At 41.0% G+C, this 19,664-nt stretch overlaps 1 long non-coding RNA gene across 1 annotated transcript in view; it reads left to right on the top strand.

Annotated features, from left to right (window-relative positions):
- Positions 1-9,997, top strand: part of LOC144828951 (uncharacterized) — a 66,284-nt gene extending 56,287 nt beyond the window's left edge. The window contains exon 3 of the long non-coding RNA XR_013610561.1: positions 810-9,997. This is a non-coding gene — a long non-coding RNA (uncharacterized LOC144828951). The remainder of the gene's footprint in view (positions 1-809) is intronic.
- The last annotated feature ends 9,667 nt before the right edge of the window (positions 9,998-19,664 follow it).

Genomic DNA, 19,664 nt, shown 5'->3' with positions numbered 1-19,664 from the left:
TAGCCTATGAGAGGAGTAGGCCTCACAGTATTGAAAAATTAATGTAGCTGTTTGTCGCTACCAGAACATGTAAAACTAAAACGTACATGTCCTACCTTTCAGTTACACAGCACCCTGTTCATATGGCTACCTAGGATCTACCTTAGGGGTGACGTATGTGTAATAAAAGAGCAGTTTAAGGTTTGGAAAGTCATTTTAAGTGTCAAGTCAAAGTGGCAGACACAGGCCCTGCAATGGCAGGCCTGGGAATGGTTTGAAAGGCTATTTGTGTGGGTGACACAATCAGTGCTGCAGACCCACTGGTAGCATTTAATTCACAGGGCCTGGGTATATGGTATACCACTTTATAATCCCTTACAAGTAAATGAAATATACCAAAAAGGTGTAAACCAATTACACCATGTTTTGAGAAGAGAGCCCATGCATTTTAGCATTTGTTAGCAGTGGTAAAGTGCTCAGAGCCTATAGCCAACAAAAACTAGGTCAAAAAAAGAGGAGGAGGAAAACAAATGGTTTGGAGTGACCTTTCAGAGAGGGCCATTTTCCTTCAGTTTATTTGAATTTGTCAAGGAGACCTGCCTTCTCTGTCCCCCCTTCAGTGTCTTTGTGGAAAATAAATATATGCAAATAGAACTATGTTCTCAGGACAGCTGTTAGATATATAGACAGCATGACAGCCTCTTAATATGCAAGAAAAGCAAAACATATTTGTCTTCAAATTTTGAAAAAGAGGATAAGACTAAAATGAATGTGATCTTAAAATAAATTACATTGCTAACTCATAATTGAATTTCTTGTCACACTTTCAGATGTAAAAACCTACCTGGCCAGAAACCATGAGCTGGAGATCACGGCTCAATTGAGAAATGATCAGATCGCCGACTACTTTCAAATATTGTTGACTACTGGCACAATATGCTTCTTTCTGTACTCTTTGTGCATTATATAACTGCATGATGTTCACAGCCAATATGGAAGCAATTGTAACAATATAATCACCGTCAAATATGCAATGAAAGTAATTTGAATTAAAATTGTTCCATGATGTTTTGTTTCCGATGCTGCTAATTACTTTGTTTCTAATGTCTTCACTCATTTGAACAATAACTTCTAATGAATTACTTAGGCTTTCAGAATATATGCTGAGGCTGTATTTTCAATGACATTGTCCTCTATTGTTGGAAATGCCACTTTATCAGTATTTTCTACAATAATTACTTGTTGCCTTTAAGGTATAACTCTATAGAAAAAGAAAATGTTGCCATCATCTCCCGACATTTGTCTTCCTTTATGTTATTATTCCTGACATAAGTAGGGACATCACACATTGTTAGTATCCTAATTAAAAGATTGCAAATAATATTTTGCAGGAGAGATGCAGAGTAAACCTTATAAGATGAATCCGTTCCACACAGGGGGCACTTTTCAATTCTCCTTCACAAAACTCTTCGGAAAAGGAAATATCATCACAGCAAGACAATGACTCCAAAGAAACAACTGACCCTGGACGTTAATAAATCAATTCTAATATAATTGAATTGGCAAGGTTATGAACAATAAGTTAATTCTCTGTTTTTAATTCATTTTGTAATGCATGTGGGAACTCCACTTCTTTGTAATTTCTGTTGTACACTGATTTCACCACATTTTGGACTTCTGCTCTTCAATATACAAACTGCTCAAATGTTTTATCTATTGAATCCTAATATTCTTCTTTTAATTCCCTGAGTAGTTGGTCTACCAACAGTTCTGTATTTATTACCATCTTCATCACCTTTTCACCTGTATTTTGGGAATTGCTAGGTCTTGAAGGAAAGATGATATTCACAAGTTGAATAACAATATCACCTAGTTTGGTTCCACTGACTTTTTCATAATCAAGAAAAGTGGTTTGGCCTTAGATTCATTATCACACTTTGGGTCATTTGTATCACGTTCAAAAGTCTCATGACTGTTATCATCCTCCTTCCTTGATTCAACCTCTGCTGTCGGTGGAGGAACAGGTGTGTTTGTCTTTAGTGTTGTTGAAGGAAAGCAGTCCACGGTTGTTACATTGCTCTCTTCTGAATGACACTTTTTACCAACTGTAAGGGGCCCCCACACACAGGCTAGTGCTTGTATTTTTTACATGATTTATTTAAGCCCGCTTCTTTGAAACATAGGGGTAATGTAGATGTAAGTGAAACATCTCTGCATAAACCTGTTGTTAGTGTTTCAATGGCAATGCCATCAATTTCTCCAGAGAGCCATTTCTAGTCTAATTTATTCTGCTGGTCTTTTAGGATGTCAATTGCTTTCTCTGACAGAAGCTTCATCACAGAAAAGTGTTGCCTTTTAAGGTATAACTCGATAGAAGAAAAAAATTGCCATCATCTCCCGGCATTTGTCTTCCTTTAGGTTACTATTCCTGACATAAGTAGGGACATCATACATTGTTAGTATCCTAATTAAAAGATTGCAAAGAATATTTTCCAGGGGAGATGCAGAGTAAACCCTATAAGATGAATCGGTTCTACACAGGAGGGCACTTTTCAATTCTTCTTCACAAAACTCTTCGGGAAAGGAAATATCCTCAGAACAAGACAATGACTCCAAAGAAACAACTGACCCTGGACGTTCATAAATCAATTCTAATATAATCGAATTGGCAAGGTTATGAACAATAAGTGAATTCTCTGTTTTTAATTCATTTTGGAATGCATGTGGGAACTCCACTTCTTTGTAATTTCTGTTGTACACTGATTGCACCACATTTTGGACTTTTTCTCTTGAATATACAAACCGCTCAAATGTTTATCTATTGAATCCCAATATTCTTCTTTTAATTCTCTGAGTAGTTGGTCTACCAGAAGTACTGCATTTCTTTCCATCTTCATCACCTTTTCACCTGTATTTTGCGACCTGCTAGGTCTTGAAGGAAAGATAATATTCACAAGTTGAATAACAATATCACTTAATTTGGTTCCACTGACTTTTTTATAATCAAGAAAAGTGATTTGGCCCTAGATTCATTATCACACTTTGGATCATTTGCATCACCTTCAAAAGTCCCTTGACTGTTATCATCCTCCTTTGTTGATTCAACCTCTGCTGTTGGTGGAGGAACAGGTGTGTTTGTCTTTAGTGTTGTTGAAGGAAAGCAGTTCACGGTTGTTACATTGCTCTCTTCTGAATGACACTCTTTAACAACTATAAGGGGCCACACACACAGGCTAGTGCTTGTATTTTTGACATGATTGTCTTGAGCCAGCTTCTTTGAAACATAGGGGTAATGTAGATGGAAGTGAAACATCTCTGCATAAACCTGTCATGAGTGTTTCAATGGCAATGCCAAGAATTTCTCCAGAGAGCCATTTCAAGTCTAATTCATTCTGCTGGTCTTTTAGGATGTCAACTGCTTTCTCTGACAGAAGCTTCATCACAGAATGGTGTTGCCTTTTAAGGTATAACTCTAAAAAAAAAAAAATTCCATCATCTCCCAGCATTTGTCTTCCTTTTGGTTATTATTATACTGACATAAGTAGGGGCATCAGACATTGTTAGTATCCTAATTAAAAGATTGATAAGAATATTTTACAGGAGATATGCAGAGTAAACCTTATAAGATGAATCAGTTCCACACAGGGGGCACTTTTCAATTCTCCTTCACAAAACTCTTTGGAAAAGGAAATATCATCACAGCAAGACAATGACTCCAAAGAAACAACTGACCCTGGACGTTAATAAATCAATTCTAATATAATTGCATTGGCAAGGTTATGAACAATAAGTTAATTCTCAGTTTTTAATTCATTTTGTAATGCATGTGGGAACTCCACTTCTTTGTAATTTCTGTTGTACACTGATTTCACCACATTTTGGACTTTTGCTCTTCAATATACAAACTGCTCAAATGTTTTATCTATTGAATCCCAATATTCTTCTTTTAATTCCCTGAGTAGTTGGTCTACCAACAGTACTGTATTTCTTTCGATCTTCATCACCTTTTCACCTGTATTTTGGGAACTGCTAGGTCTTGAAGGAAAGATAATATTCACAAGTTGAATAACAATATCACCTAGTTTGGTTCCACTGACTTTTTCATAATCAAGAAAAGTGGCTTGGCCTTAGATTCATTATCACACTTTGGGTCATTTGTATCACCTTCAAAAGTCTCATTACTGTTATCATCCTCCTTCCTTGATTCAACCTCTGCTGTCGGTGGAGGAACAGGTGTATTTGTCTTTAGTGTTGTTGAAGGAAAGCAGTCCACGGTTGTTACATTGCTCTATTCTGAATAACACTTTTTAACAACTGTAAGGGGCCCCACACACAGGCTAGTGCTTGTATTGTTTTCATGATTTACTTAAGCCCGCTTCTTTGAAACATAGGGGTATTGTAGATGGAAGTGAAACATCTCTGCATAAACCTGTCGTTAGTATTTCAATGGCAATGCCATCAATTTCTCCAGAGAGCCATTTCAAGTCGAATTTATTCTGCTGGTCTTTTAGGATGTCAATTGCTTTCTCTGACAGAAGCTTCATCACATCAAAGTGTTGCCTTTTAAGGTATAACTCGATAGAAAAAAAAAATTGCCATCATCTTCCGGCATTTGTCTTCCTTTAGGTTATTATTCCTGACATAAGTAGGGACATCATACATTGTTAGTATCCTAATTAAAAGATTGCAAAGAATATTTTCCAGGGGAGATGCAGAGTAAACCCTATAAGATGAATCGATTCCACTTAGGAGGGCACTTTTCAATTCTTCTTCACAAAACTCTTCGGGAAAGGAAATATCCTCAGAGCAAGACAATGACTCCAAAGAAACAACTGACCCTGGACGTTCATAAATCAATTCTAATATAATCCAATTGGCAAGGTTATGAACAGTAAGGGGATTCTCTGTTTTTAATTCATTTTGGAATGCATGTGGGAACTCCACTTCTTTGTAATTACTGTTGTACACTGATTGCACCACATTTTGGACTTCTGCTCTTGACTATACAAACTGCTCAAATGCGTTATCTATTGAATCCCAATATTCTTCTTTTAATTCCCTGAGTAGTTGGTCTACCAGCAGTACTGCTTTTCTTTCTATCTTCATCAACTTTTCACTTGTATTTTGGGAATTGCTAGGTCTTGAAGGAAAGATAGTATTCACAAGTTGAAAAACAATATCACCTAGTTTGGTTCCACTGACTTTTTCATAATCAAGAAAAGTGGTTTGGCCCTGATCCATTGAGTTGTCACTAGATTCATTATTACACTTTGGGTCATTTGCATCACCTTCAAATGTCCCTTGACTGTTATCATCCTGCTTCATTGATTCAACCTCTGCTGTTGGCGGAGGAACAGGTGTGCTTGTCTTTAGTGTTGATGAAGGAAAGCAGTTCACTGCTGTTACATTGCTCTCTTCTGAATGACACTCATTAACAACTGTAAGGGGCCCTACACACAGGCTAGTGCTTGTATTTTTGACATGATTTACTTGACCCAGCTTCTTTGAAACATAGGGGTAATATAGATGGAAGTGAAACATCTCTGCATAAACCTGTCATTAGTGTTTCAATGACAATGCCAACAATTTCTCCAGAGAGCCATTTCAAGTCTGATTTATTCTGCTGGTCTGTTAGGATGTCAACTGCTTTCTCTGACAGAAGCTTCATCACAGAATGGTGTTGCCTTTTAAGGTATATCTCTATAGAACAAAATAATTTTGCCATCATCTCCCAGCACTTATCTTCTTGTAGGTTATTATTATTCCTGACATAAGTAGGGACATCAGCCATTGTTATTATCCTAATTAAAAGATTGCAAATAATATTTTCCAGGAGAGATGCAGAATAAACCTTATAAGATGAATCAGTTCCACACAGGGAGGCACTTTTCAATTCTTCAGAAAACTCTTCGGAAAGGGAAGAAACAACTGACCTTGGACGTTCATAAATCTATTCCAATATAATTGAATTGTCAAGGTTATGAGCATTAAATGAATTCTCTGTTTTTAATTTATTTTGTAATGCATGTGGGAACTCCACCTCTTTGTATTTTTTGTTGTACACTGATTGCACCACATTTTGGACTTCTGCTCTTCAATATACAAACTGCTCAAATGTTTTATCTATTGAATCCCAATATTCGTCTTTTAATTCCCGGAGTAGTTGGTCTACCATCAGTACTGCATTTCTTTCCATCTTTATCACCTTTTCACCTATATTTTGGGAACTGCTAGGTCTTGAAGGAAAGATAATATTCACAAGTTGAATAGCAATATCACCTAATTTAGTTTCCACTGACTTTTTATAATCAAGAAAAGTGGTTTTGACCTGATCCATTGAGTTGTCACGAGATTCATTATCACACTTTGGGTCATTTGCATCACATTCAAAAGTCCCATGACTGTTATCCTCCTTTGTTCAGTCAACCTCTGCTGTTGGGGGAGGAGCAGGTGTGTTTGTCTTTAGTGTTGTTGAAGGAAAGCAGTTCACAGTTGTTACAGTGCTCTCTTCTGAATGACACTAATTACCAACTGTAAGGGGCCCCACACACAGACTAGTGCTTGTATTTTTGACATGATTTACTTGAGCCACCTTCTTTGAAACATAGGGGTAATGTAGATGGAAGGGAAACATCTCTGCATAAACCTATTGTTGGTGTTTCAATGGCAATGACAACAATTTCTCCAGAGAGCCATTTCAAGTCTAATTTGTTTTGCTGGTCTTTAAGGATGTCAGCTGCTTTCTCTGACAGAAGCGCCATCACAGAAAGGTCAATGTCATAGATTATTTTTTATTCATGGACAGTAATAGCGAACCAGGAGTTATATTATTCATATAAATTGACAGGGGTCCTGAAGCGTTGTCATAAAAATCTCCTTTCAATAGATGTTCCTAATTTTTCTTATTTGTGCACATTTTGGATTTTTCATTATTCATATGATTGCTAGCATAGTGAAACAAACATTTTACAGCATCTTCAAATGTTGATCCTAAAAAAGGAGTTGGAAAACTCAAAGTTCTTTTGAATTTTTTTTTTTATCTTGATACTTGTCAAATCTATTTTTTTTTCATCAATAAATGCCAGTTTTATAACTGCTCCTGGCAAAAGGTTTGGTGTTTCATTTGATCCCACGTGACTATATCCTTTCCAGTGCCATCAACCTCTCTCTGCAAAGGAAAACCAGAATAGCATATATTTTTCTGCATGATCTGATTTGGTTTTTCTTTTTATGCATAGTTGCTTCTGTCTTGTAGTACCATCTATGTTGCCTTCGCCATGTCTACACGTGGTTTTGATTTCAATGTGCTTTCTGTATTTCTTGAATTGGAGGAATTAGGAGCTGTACACCATCGTGATGCAGATTGCTCGGATAAAGTAGAATCTGAATTACTAGCAGGTGTAGGAGGAGTACGTTTTTTTCTCCTTTACATACTGGAACACATCATTCAATGACTTAATTAAGCTCTCAGAAATGTCTTCACTAACAGAAGACACATTTGATTCAACCTTCATTGTTGATAAACATGTTTCAAAAGTTGTGTTGTTAATTTTGCAGAAACTGTATCTGAAATTTGGAGGTTCTAGCTTTTCCAGGCTTACTTCCTAAAGCATTGCATGGTAGAGCTTCTGCTTGCTCATGTATGAACTGAGATGAATTGGGGTGACAGGTATTTGGCAATTGTTTTGATCAAATTGAATACATTGCATCACCTTGTGATTCTTCAGCACATTCTGAAATAATGTGAAATGTTTGTTCAAATCATTTTCAATATTTTCATTTACAACATCCATGTCATTTGCTGGTGAACGATAAGAAATTGCACTTTTGTTATTGCCGAAAGAGGGGTCTTCAGCAGCCAAAATAGCATTTGTCGACTGGCTTGAATCAAAGTCTCTGACAGGTTTGGTGCTTCCATTGTTCATTGAATATTGCTCTGTTGCTAATTTCAGCCGAACAAGATCTTCAGAATTGAGCAGAGACCATGAATTTAAAGAGTTTGTCTTCATTTTTTCTTGTAACAATCATGAGTAAGCCTAACAAATGGTTTTCCTCAGAAAGGAAATTGTGTATTTTGATCAGTCACTTTCCAAGTCACCAGTTCTGATGGTCTTTTCTAAGACACATTCAAAATCCCATTTGATATGATAGCTAATAGCTTGTGGGGTGCAAAGTTCACCAATGTGTTCAGCAATTGACCTAAATTACTGTCAAAATTTGCCATGGGAGTGTTCTCTCTTGTCCTGTGCTCTGCCCTTACACCCTGAGTTTGAAGTCCAAAAGATTTGTCTATAGAATATGTCACTCTGCTGTCTCCAAATTCAGATGGAATTGCATTGCTACTATTGTCATTGGTAATGGTCAGCCCACTTTCGCTCTTTTTTATGTGATCAAATTGTAACACTTATTTCTTCTTAGAATCATTTTGTACGTTGTTTTGTTGGGGAAAAGCAAGAATTTGTTCAGGTGTTCATTTCTCCCCTGCACTTCTATTTAAAGCATTTGTTTTGCATCCAGGTCTCAAATCCCTAACCTGCTTCATAAGGCATCTGCATCATTGCTTGAACTATTCTCTCATGTATATTTCCCATTCCATTGATGGTGTTAGCATGGGAGACACCTGCTCTATTAGAATTCACAATGTTATCAGCAGGTACTTGTATAACATCAAATGCCTTGTTATTACAAACTTCAAATTTTGTAGGAATATTTGTAACATGAGGTTTATCTTTTTTGCTTTCAAAAAGATTGTTCATTTCTCCTCTAATGCACTCGTTTTTTACAGTACAAGCATTCATAATGTTGTTTGCTGAGGGGAAAATGTGTTCTTGTAGTACTTTAACTGGGCCAAATGGTCATAGGTGTGTGACTGCATTTTATTGTTTGCATTTATGGCACAAAAGCTTAGCTGATCTGTGATTAAAGGAGCATTCCCCAGGTCATCTGTCTTTTTATGTGTTGGTTGTAACCCAGTGGTTGTCTTCATTTTAGCCACTACGGAACTCAATGATCCAAGGTAAGAATGACATCTTGGTAAAATATTGAAGAGGTCCATTGGTTGAATTCTTTATTAGAACAAAAACCTCCTTTATTTTCATAATGCAAACCTTCTATGAGGTAACTAACTATTTCAACTGCAGCATCTGCTCCTGGAACATTTACATCTTCTTTTTTGAGCTCTTTCTCGGCGACATTCAAGATGGCATTTAATGCAGATTTTGAATACAGCTCCAGAACAGATGTGCAAACATGTATACATTCCACAATTTTCCTAAATTGTTTGCTACAAAAACAAAATAGGGAAAACTAGCAATGGGTTAGTGAAGTTTATTTTAGATAGAATTTTCTCTTTTACTGCTGGCATGGTGCCGAATTGGTTTTGACTTAGGCCAAATGATAAGAGGTCTCCTGTGCACCATACTTCAGATCTTCTGTTACAGCTGGCAGATGATTCACATTTGTGCATGATGCTTGACCTTGTTGTTGCCTTTAGTTCTAGTCTAGAGGAAATAGACAGCTTGGATTTAGCAAGAACCAGTTGAATAAGTTCCTCTGCTGCTGAAATTGAACGCACATTTGTGTTCTGGAAAGGATGGCCTGTCAATGCTGTGGAAGTTCTTGTCTTGGAATCGTCGCTGACCGCTGAAATTACCTGAACATCATTTCATAAAAGTCAAGAATACTGGAAATTTGTGAGGAGCATGTTTCACTGTGATGTATTTTACTATCACTGCTATGTTTTTCTACAGAAGACTCCTTCTCTTGTATTTCTGATAACATGACAGAGTGTACTTTTTGAAGTGTATTGTTAACAGATATTTCTGCTATGTGTCTATATTCTGATTTTGATCTTTCATATTTTAGTATTTGAATGCATGACATAACATTAAGATCAGAACTGGGAGCTTGTGGGAAATCGTGCTTGTTACCTGCAACAAAATAGGGCCCTGAACAAGGCAAACGTTCCGAATCTGTAATTATTCTCTGAATACGTTTAAATAAAACATCTTCTATTATGTTTGCACAGTATTTTTGATTTTGAAATATTTTCTCCAAAACCTTTTTTGATTTCTTCTTCCCTTTATTTGCACAATTTTCAAGTGAATGGCGGCTACAGTATTCATTAGCTATACCTAGCAGTTTGCATATTGCTGGCTCTTCTTTAGGCGAGAATACAATTTCTGCAGCACTGTTGGGTCTGGTTGGGAACTGGGCGTTCAAATTAGATTTTCTGTTCTCATGGCAAGATTTCTGGGATTTTTTCTGAGGGAAACATCATCATGGTCTTGCGGGCTTACAGTATCAGTATTTTGAATTGACTTTGCTGTGAAGTTGGTGCTCCGCTTTGAGATATAACTTCTGAATTTCAGCAGCTGTGGATTGCATAATGCATCATCCTTTTTCATTATCTGTTTTTCATACATTGCAGCTGCTGGACATAAAACATCGATCACATCGGATGCCATTCAAGTGACATATTTATTACTTATAATGTTGCTTTCTTCGATATGTGGCTGGTGGAATAAATTGTAGAAAAAGACACAGTTATTTGCAGGCAATAAAACAACACTTTCAGTGCTAAGTGTCTGTGACTAAGTAGCAAAGCAGGAGATACCAAGGAAGGAAAATAATTACTTACCTGTAACTCTGGTTCTCCAGCATTAGTATCTTTCATGTATTTACATTTTAGGATGGGGGAACAATGCAAAAGAGGTTAGTATAGATGCAAGTATGCTATGATAGTAAAAGGCATTTAACCAGCTTATGAAATAGTTGAAAGATACAGGCCTGTATAATGCACACAACAAGGTGGACTTTCCTTTCAACTGGGATGTTCTTTATCACATAATCCTACCATTATAATCAACACGAGGTTCCCACAGTGTAGCTTTGTAGGGCTTTTTAGTTTTGGCCAATATGTATCAGTACAAGCAATACATCAAGTCTCTGTTGCGAGGTTGTCTAGAGCTCCATTTCTCTGGACTCACAGGATGTCCTCGCTGCTGAGTAGAGTACTGGAACATACTTACAAACTTAATTTTGTTTACCTACCCCCAAAACCCTTTGCTTCCCTCATCACAGTCATCTTTCTCTTCTTCCAGACCAAAGCAATGAAGGCAGAGTGGATTGATGGTAAGCCTGCTCGCTTGACTAATGGGCATCTAGTGACTACCAGGACATGAGGCTGTGGTGAGGAGATTATACTTCCTATTACACAGTAAAACATGTTGTATGGTCCGTGTTAAAGCAAACTAGAACAACATAAGCACAGTCCTTAAAAGCACTGTTTAAAGCCAAGATGCACAATGTTGAGCCAACCCAGGAATGGCAGAAGCCAGTCCCAGGTAGCACTGTTCAACAACCATTAAATATTCTATGGCCTCTCTATTGGGAGTGGTGTGCTCCTTATCATATCTGTAAAAAAACAGATACCCAAGGAATGGGAAAAACACGTGTGCAATAAATAATGCGTATTATAAGTGGAGCCCTCATAAGTGCCACGGCATAGTCCAATGACAAGGTGGCACATAATTGAATCCCAAAGAGAAAGGAATCCCAAAATTTTCATGATGCCGAATGACGTTGACGAGGAAGAGAGACAGAAAAACACAGAAAGCAATACGGAGACATGGAAGGAGGGAAAAGAAAGATAGAAAGCTCAGAATCCTGGCCTTGGCACATAAATAAACAACAATTCTTCTAAGAGAATGGCAAATCCTCAACAAAGTTTGCATAAAGTGGTGTTAAGAGAAGTGTCTGATTAAAGTGTTAGGAGTGAGTGCACAGCTGAAGGTAGAAATGGATGTATTGGAAAAGAGATAATCCAGACAAACAAATTGTGATCCAAAGAGTCACTCAATCCCAGACATTGCTGATACAAAATGTGATCTAGGTACATGAAATAACAGAACAGATAAGTATTAGATACCTCAATGAAAACTTCATGCAATGCCTACACGGGTCCATTAATGGGGTTTTCCGAGATTATGTAAACACACTCTAAGGACAGGAACATAAGAAACAACATACCCAGACAGTGGGTTATGTACACATGGCTAGATTCTCTAGGTTTGAAAGCTGAGGCAAGGTATGAGCTTGAAGCACCAGTGATGAAATATAATCTGAACAGTAAATTGGAATGCACGAAAAGTGGTAAGACAGAGCTTGTATAGACTATCAACTGAGTTTTACAGGTCCACTTCTGACATACTGTTCAACAAACAGCTGGAAGCCTGGGCACAGCCTCTACAAGTCTGCAAAGAGGACACACCCACCCACCATGCATGAGCAACTTATTTTACTGGTGTTGAGAAATGGCACAGATGCAGGGATCACAACTTCTACAGGCTTCTGTCCATAATCAATTCAGATCTAAACATTATCTGCAAAGCGATAGTGAGAAGGCTAGCAATGGTCATGGCACAATCGTTCCACAGTGACCAATCCAACTGCCTCCAAACAAAAGGAACAGCAACCCCATCGCTGCCATCTTCGAATCCTGTCCTGAGATGCGGCCTGATATGGTTGTGATTGGTCCCTTGCATGCCTGTGAAATTAGGGACTTGGAGTCCAGCTCCTAATTTCTAATGCAGGTGAACTGAGCGCTGTTAAACTCCACCACGTGGCAGGGCGCTGAGTTTTTGCTGAACTCCACACTACAAGCAGAGCATGAAAGGCTAAAAACTCTGTGAACTCCGCTGGTGGCGTGGATTTTACCATCCAGCCCTAGTTACTGTGCCTACCCTGGGACAGGAAATTAAAGGAGATCTGCTCACATAATCCATTAAAGGCATTAAGGAGCACCTCGTCCTGCATAGCACTTTCTAAAGGGCAATGTCCACTGCATTCACTGTATAAAGGTTTTCTAGGAATACCTCAGGGGTCACCTTGTCCCACTTCAATCTCCGTGCCTCATCCTTGGTGCTAATGTCACTATTAAGGAGACCATTTCTTGCATTATCATCCACGTCTAATACACAGTCCAGTTCCAACTCTATGGCATTAGAATGCCTGAAATTATTCCAGTTCAAAGTGTATTACCAAGGGGCTTACATCAAACGGCCCTTTTGCTAAGACACAAGAATTATTACCTGATAGTACTAGATTGTTCTTGAATATCAATTCTACTGCCAGCAGATTGGGAACATTTGTTACCAACAATGCAGGAGTACAGGGAATCTTGAGGGAGCGTAAGACAAGAAGGTCGTTCTTTGCAAGCCCCGAGGGCGAGGGGTAGGCAGCTTTAAAGTAGGAGGAAAAGCCATCTGTATAAAAGGAATTTTCAGTGTCCCATGTTTCCTGCATAACCACAATGTGATTTCAGCAAAACATTTGCAGCCACCTTGCATCATCCCTTTTGGATTTTAACCCAGCAATAAGTAAGTAAGTACATTTTTATTGTTTGGACAATAAATACCATAACAATGGAAGACATTTAAAAAGATATTTTAAAAAAGGTACACTTTACATCGATAAGAAGCTCACAAAATATCATGCAGGGTTAAAAATTATTAGTCCCAATCTTGTCCATTTTCACTGCCGGAGTTCAAGCCCTGTTAACAAACTTGATTTTTTTTCTGCCTTTTTTATTTTTTTCAAGCGTTACCACGTTCGGTGTCGCTTTAAAAAAAAATCCGTTTGAGGGCCTGGTAAAAGACCAAGGAATTTCATCAATTTACAGTTCAGTTGTGGGTTCGATGGATTTAGGCACGAGATTATTGCAGCTCTACAGGACCTGATGCCTCTAACGTTAAACATTTGTCTGAGTAAGGTGGCTCATGCATTGTAGAGTTTGTTGCATATACAGATTATATGGATAAAGTCCTCTTTGTGGTAACCCCAGAGTCTACATGATTTTGGCCCTATGTGCACCCAGGTAGGCTGATCCGCGGTTGATGGTAATTTTCCGAACCGTATTGCCATTAATTGTCTTTTCAGAAAAATAGAGAATGTCATATTCAAGTAAGTGGCTGGTGCAAGTAACTTATAATTATTAATCACAACCCAAGCGTGAGACCTTAACCTGAAGATATTCTTATCAAACTGTAATGCATGAATTTGTGCTGCTTTATTTCTTACTTGTTTGAAGGACTGGTATGGCAGGTTTTGGTTCCATAAGTCGGTTGCAGAGGTTATTGACAAGGATTTGTGAAGGTATTGATTATAAGGTGATTTTCTGTCATCGTCTACTTCAGTCCAAAGGGCATTATTAATTGGTGAGGTGGCCGCGCTCAGTTTCACCCGACACAAAAGCTTTACTGTGGTATGCATTCTCCCTATAGTTTCGTTTGTGAGGCCGAATTCAAGACGAACCTGTGCTGGAGAAGCTGACCGTTGTAACTGGAAAACTTTTTTATAAATTGAAACTATTAGTTGATTTAAAAGCTCTGAGTCTTTGCCATGAAAGGCAGTACTGGCGTATGTTATCTTTGGGAGTATTTTCGCCGGTATCACCGCTAGCAGTGGTTTATATGAAAGGCCATTCATTTTTTTTGCCAGTTGACTGAATGCAAATGTGAGAGCACTGGTTCCCTGTGTCATATTTACGTTTTTTGCTCTAAATGATTTTGTAAATTGTCTATATAAAATCCCAAGTATTTATAGTGTTTTACTTCTTCTATATGGTTGCCATTGAGCCAGATGTTCTGCTTGCTTCCTCAGGGATTGCCAATCAACATTGTTTTGGTTTTTGATATGCTTATTTCTAATTTGTTAGATGAGCTGTAGTCTGACATTTCATTTAAAACTCTTTGAAGACCGATCTTAGTTAGACTCATTAACACCACATGGTCGGCGTACAAGAGATGTGTGAGTACTAGCTTACCAAGTTTCGGCGGATGGCAAATAACACGGTCTAGCCTCTGTGCAAGATCGGACATGAACAAATTGAAAAGATGTGGGGCCAATATGCAACCTTGTTTGAGGCCTTTAGTCGTAATCAGCTTTCTTTTTTTTTTACATAAAATTTTATTCAAAAGAAAGCAAAGTCAATAAATCAGTCACATATAGAAAGCATATATCTGAATCTAGTTACATCGTGGTCACATTAATAACTGGAGAAGCATTTCAAGAATTGGGTCCAGTTCGGGACATTGCCAGTTCAAGCGTCGGAGAGTCACACAGTTCACCCCGAAACTTATTCCAGTTTCCCCATTTCCTACCCCATTTCGTGGGGCAACCCCTAATTTTGTACACAGTTTTTTTCAGCAAGCATGCAGCGATCCAGCTCAGCCACCCAACCCACCACCAGAGGCCTCTCCGGGGAGCCCCACTTCATAGCAATGGAGCGTTTGGCCAACAGGAAGGCTAGCGCTGCCCACTGCAATTCCAACTCATCCAGGTCTGTGGCCCCCCATATGTTAAGGACACTCTCCTTTGGGGATAGCGGAATCGGCTTGCCCAATGAAGCCCTCATTTTACGTAAGACTCCCTCCCAAAATTGTTGCACCTCCGGGCAGTCCCACAGGACGTGATAGAAGGTGCCCGGCTGGCCACACCCTCTGAGGCACAATGTGTCAGGGCGCCTGCCAATTTTGGCTAGTGTGAGAGCAGACATGTAGGCCCGATGTAGGACTTTCAGTTGGATTAGTCGGAATCTATGATTGATGGCTGACTCCCTAGGAGACATTAAGGCTGCCCGCCATTCCTCCTCTTCTAGAAGCCCCAGGTCTTCCTCCCATTTATTACGTAGGGGTTGGAAGGTGTCGGGAAGGTTGTTACAAAGCTTACGATAGGTGAGGGATATGGCCTTTTCGGGGAGAGGTTCTGACAGTAGTCTATCCTCCAGGGGGGAACTCTCCGGTATGGAAGTGAGGTCGAAGATGGCAGTGAGAAGGGCATGTTTGATTTGAAGATATCGAAAGTGTTCTGTCGGTGCGAGAGAGTATTTGGATTGTAGGTCTGCAAAAGTCAGTAACTTGCCCCTGTGTACTAATTCGCCCACTGTGGAAATCCCAATCGTGTCCCATTTGTCAAAACCCTGAAGAAAACAGAGGGAACCCAACTGCTGCACCGACCACAAAGGGGTCACTTTGGTGATTTTATGCAACCATCCCAAACACTTGTTGGTTCTATGCCATATCGCAATTGTGTGTGCCATGGGCCCAACATACCTTTTCCTGGTTGGTTTACCATACAGGGCCCCCAAGTAGCCCTCCCGCCCAGTCTGACTCTTGTCAAGGAGGTAGGCCGGATTCAGGGGGGAACCGTGAATCCGATGATTGATGGCCACTAGTTGCGACGACCAGTAGTAGAGACGCAAGTTGGGCAGGGCTATACCCCCGTCATACCAGCCCTGGGTGAGTTTATGAAGGGCTATGCGAGCAGTCCCGCCGTCCCACAGCAGTTGACGTATGTCACTCTCCACGGCGTCAAAATAGGAGTCTGGGATTGGAAAGGGACAGTTTTGCAGGGCGTATAAGAAACGCGGGAGTGCTAGCATTTTAAATAGAGCAGCTCTACCAGGAAGCGACAGTGGAAGAGAGCGCCAGTGTGCTACGTCCTTGTGCAGCCTTCCCAGGGGGCCCATTAGATTTCGGTCCAGGAATACCACCGGGTCCGGCGTGATGAAGATACCTAGGTAATTAAAACCGTCCGGAGCTGTCGTAATGGTAAACCCCTTAGGCAGCTTGGGTGGAGGGCCGTGCAGCCCATAAAGTGTCGATTTGGACCAATTAATCGAGTAGCCCGAATATTTCCTAAAGTTAGTGAGGACATGGAAGAGGCTGTTAATTGAAGATCGGGGGAGGCTACATATACCAGGATGTCATCAGCATAGAGAGAAGTTTTGTCTAGTATCTCGTTGTTCCATTGGAGGCCTCTAATAGACACGTCTGTACGAACCCACTGGGCCAAGGGTTCCAGAGGGAGGGCAAATAGTAATGGCGATAGGGGGCAACCTTGTCGGGTCCCCCTGTGGAGGCGGAATTGGCGAGATGTGTGGTTATTGACCCGCACCTGACCCGATAGGTCGGTATAAAGAAGTCAAATCCATTGGATAAATTTGGGTCCGAAGCCAAATCTACGAAGAACCTCAAAAATATAGGACCATTCGATCGAGTCAAACGCCATCGTGGCGTCGAGGGATAAAATGGTGGCATCGTGTTGCATGGTAGATTGCTGACTTAAGACGTTATTGACTCGTCGCAGGTTGAGGGCCGTATTGCGGCCCGGGAGGAAACCCAATTGATCATCATGGATTAGGGAGGGAAGCACGAGGAGTAGGCGAGCCGCCAGTAACTTGGCCAGGACCTTAGCTTCTGCATTGATGAGAGAGATCGGTCTGTGGAACCGCAATCAGACGGTGGTTTATTGGGCTTGAGGATAACTGCTATGGAGGCCAGCCTCTGAGCGGGCGGCAGGATACCTCTATCTCGACTCTCTTCAAACATGTTCTTCAGATGGGGGACCGTTTCTAGAGCCATAGCTTTCAAGAACTCAATGGGAACACCATTTGAACCCATGCCTTTGCCAGAGTTAACGCTAAAAACGGCCGTGGTGAGCTCGTCTACAGTCATGTCGGCATCTAGTGTCTCTTTGTCGGACTCTGAGAGGGTGGGTAGGCGCATTTCCTCTAACAATTGCCTGGATTCTTCCGAGGAGTAGTATGCTCTCGCTGTGTAGACTGTTTCCAGGTGATCAGCGAAGGCGTCCGCGATGGCCTGTGGATCCACGATCTTGGACCCGTCCGACCTCACTATGGAAGAGACCCATCTAGATCCCTGTTCCTGTTGCTCCAGCCACGCTAGCATCTTTCCTGCAGCGTCCCCGTGCTCGTATATACGGTGTCGAGTGTGGAGTAAGCGGGCCTGCGCCTTCTCTTGAGCCAAGGATTTATATACAAGCTGTTGGGTACTAAGGCGGCGTGCTGTCTCGACCGAGGGGGCTGCATTATGCGATGTTTCGAGGCTAAGGAGGTCAGACTCCGCCTGAGAAATCTGTTCGTCGTGTTTGCGTAAGTATCCCATTTTCAGTGCTAGTGCCTCACCCTTAATAACCGCTAAGTACGCCTCCCAGATTGTGACTGCGGGCCTCACTGAGCCGACGTTTTCGTCAAAGTAGTGTCCGTTCTATCAGGCTGTCCTTACTGTCAGGGATCTGGAGGAGCCAAGGATTAATAATTATGGGACCTCGGGTCAATGGGCGGTGATACGTTAGTTCTACTGTGATAGGAGAATGGTCCGAGATACCACGGGGAAGGCCCTTAGGTCGTTTGAAGAAATCTAAGTCTGTTGCGGGACAGAGAAAAAAGTCGATACGGGACATGCTTCTGTGCGCGTTAGAATAGTGTGTAAAATAAGGTGTGTCAGGGTAGTAGTGCCGCCAGATATCTTCGAGTCCCATTGCCTGAACGAAGTCTGACAGGTTACTGTCATGTCCGTGTGAGGTGCGCTTACGGTGACGATCTAATTCGTCGTTCATCGTCATGTTTAAGTCTCCCCCTATGAGAAGTGTACCGGTAGGCAGGCCCAGTAGTCGGGGGCCTAGCTCCCTAAGGGAGTCTCGGCCTAGAGTCGGTGGGAGGTAGATCGACGCAAGGTTCAGGGGGCGCCCTTCCCAGGTAGCCTCAACAAATGCAAAGCGGCCTAGTGGATCGGCCCAAGTGACTGTGTAGGTTAGGGCTAGATTTTTCTTAACAAGAATTGCCGTACCCTGGGAGCCAGAGGTGAACCCTGCGTGAACTAGTAATCTGTAGCCACCTCTTTGGAGTGCTTGACACGTGTTACCCACAAGGTGAGTCTCTTGCAGCAGTACTATGTCCGGGGAGTGGCGCCGTAAAAACTGAAGGACTATACTCCGTTTTATTTTGTGCCCCAGTCCGTTAACATTCCACGACATTATCGTGATAGTCCTAGAAGTGGTGTGTGGCATAGTGGTATTGGGTATGGGGTCTGTGTCTATGATCAGGGGAAAAGTGACATGTGTGACCAGAGTTCGGCAGTGTTAGGGGCGTGATGTCAGGGGGTACCTGGATGTCTCGGGGGGGGGGGGTAGGCAGCCCTCGGAGGAACTGACATTCCACGGTTAGACCCAGTAGGAAAAGTGACTTGTGACTAGGAAAGACTTTGCGATAAGTGCCAATGAAACCCCACAACACAACAACAAAATGTAAAAGTTCCCCCCCTCCCCCTTCCCAGTCCCCCTCCCTGCTTCCCTGCCCACGGATTTGAAACTATCCACACCCCAACTAGGCAGAGTGCCTGTCGCCCTCCCAACCATATCAGGGGTACTTGGTAAGCTGTTGAAGCCGCTCGCCCAGTACTAGTAGTAGAATAATCTGACATAGCAAGGTCTGTACTAGAAAAAAAAAAACATAACCCAGTGCTCATTCACATATTATAAAAGATACAATTTGGTCCACTGTATTCAGCTCATTCTGTGCAGGGGAAAAAGCCCTTCAGGGGAAGAAAGAAGTATGTGGCTGCAACTCGTCACCGCGTAGGTCAGATATGCAAGGTCCGAAACAGAGACCCCTTCAAACCCCTTGTGGTAGAGAATCATCCTTCTCCGTCCTCGTTGGTCCCAGTAAACAGCTCTTAGCTTCCTGGCAGGTTGCTGTCACTTGGGTGGTCGTCAGGGGAGTCGCGTTTCTTAGGGGACCTCCCGACCTGGCGCCAGTGTGGTAAATAAATAATTAATTACCGGTTCTATTTTTCAGGATACTCATATAAACAGATAGCTCAATA

The sequence above is a fragment of the Lissotriton helveticus genome, chromosome 4_1 (assembly GCF_964261635.1).
Source record: "Lissotriton helveticus chromosome 4_1, aLisHel1.1, whole genome shotgun sequence".
In the NCBI taxonomy this organism is placed as follows: domain Eukaryota; kingdom Metazoa; phylum Chordata; class Amphibia; order Caudata; family Salamandridae; genus Lissotriton; species Lissotriton helveticus.
The sequence above is the reverse complement of the archived record's forward strand: the minus strand, read 5'-3'. Positions and strand labels throughout refer to the sequence as shown.